General features: G+C 40.2%; 1 pseudogene; it reads right to left on the bottom strand.

The window, feature by feature from the left end:
- Nucleotides 1–1,226: 1,226 nt before the first annotated feature.
- LOC113615957 (60S ribosomal protein L4 pseudogene) lies at nt 1,227–2,655 on the bottom strand (annotated as a pseudogene).
- Between the last annotated feature and the right edge of the window lie 3,116 nt (nt 2,656–5,771).

Raw genomic sequence — 5,771 nt, 5'->3', positions numbered from 1 at the left:
TAATCAAAAAATAATGTACACTTTAAAATGTTTTAAGACAGTAGATTTCACGTTAAGTGCTATTATTACACACACACACACACATACACACGACAGCCACAAGCCCTGGAACACCAAGAGGGGTGCACTGGACTCCCAGTATGTAGGGGGTATTCTAAGGTAAGGTGGCTGTCTTTCATGTCTCTATTCCTTTCATCCAGTAGACTCACCACACTGAGATGTCCCTACTGCTCAGCTGGCAATGGTGATATTTCCCAAACCTATTCATGTAATTTGTCCTGGACCCTCCCCACCCCCCTGCCCCCAAATTCCCCATCTTCTCTACTTCCTGTGCTTTCTCCACATAATGCTGAGCTCTGGATTCAGAATCCTGACAGCTATCCTACACTGGGGTCCCTGGACTTGCTTTGTATGTGACTCTCATGGACCCTGGATAATGCTGTCCTCTTGGATCCTCACTAGCTAAGATTTTCCTGTCTGGCCCTATTCCTTGACACTTGGTCATTCTGATCGAATCCTTGCTTCTCACATGAAGGAGAAATACCATGTTGGCATAACAGAATTTTAAAGCATTCCAAGAAATATCCTGTTACTCAGGAAATCACTGTATAAATTCAGCTTAATATGAGTGAGGTTGTAATATAATTTTCGGCTAAACTTAATTAGAAAACAAGGAAATACAAAATATTAGTGAGACAATATTTTCTCACTCTTAAGTTTGACTATAATTTAAAGGATTGGTAAATTAAAGTGTCCGTAAATGTGTAGGGTATTAAAATACATTAATTTGTGAGACAGAACTAGAAGAAAAATGTTGGAAATAAATTTGTGCTATATTTATAATAATATACAATCTTCTCCACTTTAACCCAATTTACATTTTGTATTATCTTTCCTTTGAGAAAGCATGCACATGGGCCCTATAATGCATTTCCAAAATGTTGACTTCAGTTCTGTAAATCATATTAACAAATGGGAAACAACTTAGTTTCTAATTAGTAGGAGAACAGTTAAACTCATTATGACACATACTTGCTTTGGGTATAGTTAGATAAGTGAGGTTATCTATATGTGTTATCATGGAAAGATCCACATTCATTTTATTAAGTGGCAAGGGCAAGAAGAAAAACATGTTACTTTTATCCATTAAATTAAAAATAGAACGTATTTCTATACTACATCTCTATATTGTAAATCCTAGAGTCATCTTTTTTTTTTTTTTTTTTATGTTTCTCACTGCCTCTTTGATCAGGTCTTTATTCAAAATTAGCTGTCCAAAATGATTTGACCTTTACCGAATAAACAAATTTAAGTTTATGCAGCAGCCTTTTCCTCTGTGGTGGGTTTCTTTTCTGTGGGCTTCTTTTTAGCAGGCTTCTTTTCAGCTGCTGGTTTCTTGGTCACTGCAGCTTTTTTCCCACCAAAGGCTTCTTTGGCTTCTTCAGCTTCTTAACGCAAACAGCCTCCTTTCCCTTCTTTCCCACCACAGGCTTCTTGCCTGGAATCCCCTTCTCAACTGATTTGGCTTCTAGTGCTGCTGCTGCCCTATCCATCCGGATTTTGTGGTTCTTGGCCTGGCGAAGAATGGTGTTCCGGCACATGGTCTTTGCATATGGGTTTAGCTTCAACATGATTCTCAGGTTTTTCAGTGGATTCTTCTTCAAGACTCTGCGATGAATCTTCTTGCTTGGTGCTCAGAGGGCTCTTTGGATCTCTGGGCTTTTCAAGATTCTGCTAAGGTCTGTATTGAGCATCTTGTGCGTGGGGAGGTTGTAGTTACTCTTGAGGGAGACAGCTTTACGCCAAGTGCCATACAGCTCCTCTAACTTGCGGAAAAGCACTTTCAGTCCAAATGCAGAAACGTCCCACATGCCCACCAGGAGCCAGTTTCAAAATGTTCAGTTTGCTTACATTAAGCAGAGTAATTCCAGGGATGTTTCTGAAGGCCTTGATGATACCATTGTCCTCATTATAAATGATGCAGGGTCCCCTGCACTGGATACGGTGACGGTTTCTCATTTTGCCTTTGCCAGCTCTCATTCGCTGCGAGCCGTAGACCTTTTTGATATCATTCCAAGCCTTAAGTTTCTTCAGGAGCAAAACAGCCTCCTCGGTCTTCTTGTAGCCTTCAACTTTATCTTCAACCACCAAAGGAAGTTCAGGAACTTCCTCTATACGATGACCTTTAGACATGACCGGCGCTGGTAAAGCCGAGGCAGCCAACGCAGAGCAGATGGCATATCGCTTCTGCGTTGTATTCACTCTGCGGTGCCAATGTCGCCAGGTCTTGGTTGGTGCAAACATGCGGCCCCCACGACACATATTTCCAAAAGCACCCTGGCCAGAATGGTGAGTGCCGCCACCTCGAACCCTGGGAATTCAAGCCACAGCTCTGCCAGTACCCCAAGACTCAGCACTGGTTTGATGACCTGCTAATTCACTGACAGCATAGGGCTGTCTGTTGTTTTTGCGCAAGTTGGTGGGAACAAAGTTCATAATATCTGGTCGAATGGGGGCCTTGAACACAGCAGGCAAAGTGACACTTTTGCCAGATGACTCCCCCTTTTCAGAGTACACTGATATCAGTGGACGAGCACACGCCATGGCGGGGAGAGGACAAGGCCACGCTCCTCTCAACCCGGCGGCTCCCACAGGAAAAGCTAGAGTCATCTTTTAAATTATACACACTAGACTCTCATTTGTGGTAACCTCTCAGTGAGGGCATGAATTTTGGAGAAATACTGTAAAGCAGAGAACTTTGATTTATGTATATTGTTAAAACTCTTTTGCCACAAAAATATATGCATCAGTAGCTTTCTTATTAAGGTATTAAAATAGGTCAAACAAAGAAAGTAGCTAATAAGATAGAGTATGTTAATAAGATAGAATGATTGCTGCATGATACAACACACAAAACCTGAATTTTGAATGGCTTAACACAAAGATATTTATTTTTGTGAAGATGAAACCTTATGTACATTGTCCTGGCCACACTACTATCAGGTGACCCATGGATCCAGGCTGTTCCACCTTCTAGTTCCACCATCACAACACAAACTCTCCGGGATGTTGCTGAATGAAAGAGAAAGCATAGAGGTGGCATACTGACTCCCATATTCTTTGGCCTGAAAGTGGCAAACTGCTTTTTCTCATATGTCAGCAGCAAGGGCTAGTCCAATGACATGTGATGGGGACAAAAACTATACATACCATTAAATTATACTTTATTCTCATTTTCATCTTCCTATTTTAAGCCTGCATAAAGTACTTTGGTGATAGAGTCCTCCTTTTTATCACCTGGGACACATTATGGAATAGTGGGAAGATAAATGAATTATTGATAAAAGACAGAAGGTTTACCTCTGGCTGGCAGGAGTGGAAGAGTGTGGGCTGTACACCAGTTCAGATTGGGGGTTTAGTCCCAGTATAGTCACAAACTATTCTGTTAATTCAGGCACATCCCAAGCTCTATGAACCTCAGTTTCTTCATCTCTGAAGTTGGTCTAATAATATGTCAAAAGTCTGTTGGAATGCATGTAATGTATGTAAAACGCCTGGCACAGTGCTTGGTATATCTTAAATCTTTATGAATGGGAATTATTACTCTGGTTATTTTGACCACAAACGGAACCACCTTTACCTATTTTTTTAATTAAAAAATTAGTCAAGGATGTATCAGAGTACATGAATCGCTGTAGGACATGAAATATCGAATCAGATAAAAATTGTTACTTGGCAAGTAAAAATCAAATAAAAATTTCCCCTCAAATAGTCTATTATATAATTTAGGTGTGGAGGTGTCATCCCAACTGGATGAAACTCAATGATCCCAGAATTTGTGTCAAGGACTAACTCCTTCCCTGCATGCCATGCAAACCACCGTTTTCATTCATTTCACTCTTACCAAAAATCTAGCCCCAGATTAGATTTGCCAACATACATTCAAGATAACCTGATTAAAATGTTCTATGAATGTAGTGAACTCTGGCCCTCCAAGCCCTACATATACAGTGCCAGCCCAGTGTGTTCTGCACATATCATCTCAAGGGACTATCATACTTATTTCTCAAACACTCCTTGGAGATAATGTGCATAAAACATTTAGGTTGCAATGTGTTCAACTGTGCTGGGACAAAAGCACAGGACACCTTCCATTCTTGCCTTTCTTCATGATCTCAAAGTAACGGCTAGAAATTCTCCCTCCAGGTTTTTATCTCTGAACGCTGAGTTATACTATATGAGAATGTGGCTCCCGCTCACCTCTCTCATAGCTGTATCTTCTCCACCACCCAGCTTAACAACAAATCACCTCATACAACTCAACAGCAAATGAACAAACACTCCAATTAAAAAATGGGCAGAGGACCTGAATAGGCCTGAAGACATACACATGGCCAACAGGTACATGAAAAGGTGCTGAACATCACTAATTATCAGGGAAATACAAATCACAATCAGGTATCACCTCACACCTGTTAGAATGGCTAACATCAAAAAGACAAGGCATAAAAGCGTTGGCAAAGGTGTGGAGAAAAAGGAACGCTTGTGTACTGTTGGTGGAAATATACTTTGGTGCAGCCACTATGGAAAACAGTATGAAGATTCCTGAGAAAAAAATAACAATAGAACTAACATATGATCCAGCAATTCAACTTCTGGGCACATATGTAAAGAAATGGAATCACTATCTTGAAGAGATGTCTGCATTCCCTTGTTCATCACATCATTATTCACAACAGGCAAATATGGAAGTGACCTAAGTGTCTGTCTGCAGATGAATGGATAAAGATGTGATGTATGTGTGTGTGTGTGTCTGTGTGTGTGTCTGTGTGTGTGTACAGACACATAGATGAGTACATACCTACATGTGCACAATTCTTGGCTTTTGTGTCTCTGATATTCTTACTCTGCTACTCTTCCTGTGGAAATAAGTCTCCAGTTTTATAAAAGAAGTTGAAAGAACTTGCACTGAGGGACTTCCCTTGTGGTCCAGTGGTTAAGACTCTGTGCTCCCAATGCAGGGGGCCTGGGTTCGATCCCTGGTCAGGGAACTAGATCCCGTGTGCCGCAGCTAAGAGAGTCCACATGCCACAACTAAGACCTGGTGCAGCCAAATAAATAAATAAATAAATATTTAAAAAAAAAAGAACTTGCATTGAGTGTTATTTTAAAGTCAGCTTTTTAGGATTACATTTGTGCTTTTCATGAAGGAGTCTTTCACTATACACATAGCAACTTATATTTCCTTTTGTCATGGAGACTTATGATTTAAGTTAAAGCAGTCCCTGAGCCTGTCTGTGTTTTTGTTTGGATTAAGAGTTGGAGGTTTACGCAGAAAAGAAGACTTTTCTCTTCTTTGACAGGAGCGTTCATCAATTTATCTTGAGTGTCCTGTAGAGCAAATCCATTATAAATATAATGCTAATGCTGGCATTTAGGCAGAAGTGATGATGTTCCAGGCAGAGTTCTAATGTTTATAGCTCAAGGAGGGGTGGATTTTAAAATCTTAATAAAATTACTGTGACATTATCATGATTGACTTTTGTAGCCATTATCTTGTCTAAATATTATCTTCTACCATGGATGTGTACGGTAAAAAACAAGTAAATTCATTATGTTACTGGATTCTCATATAGATTTATAAAGAATTTTAGGTAGGCAGGTGCAAGAATGGGAAACAGAGAGGATGACACTGGGAGGGTTGAGTAGTGGCCAGATGTGTGAGGAAAGTGTCAAAATGCTCATGTGAGCAGACTGTCTGATTAGATAAT

The sequence above is a fragment of the Aethalodelphis obliquidens genome, unplaced genomic scaffold, assembly GCF_003676395.1.
Source record: "Aethalodelphis obliquidens isolate GAN/ISIS:26980383/991018 unplaced genomic scaffold, ASM367639v1 scaffold127, whole genome shotgun sequence".
Lineage (NCBI taxonomy): Eukaryota > Metazoa > Chordata > Mammalia > Artiodactyla > Delphinidae > Aethalodelphis > Aethalodelphis obliquidens.
This window is presented reverse-complemented; position numbering and strand designations above follow the sequence as displayed.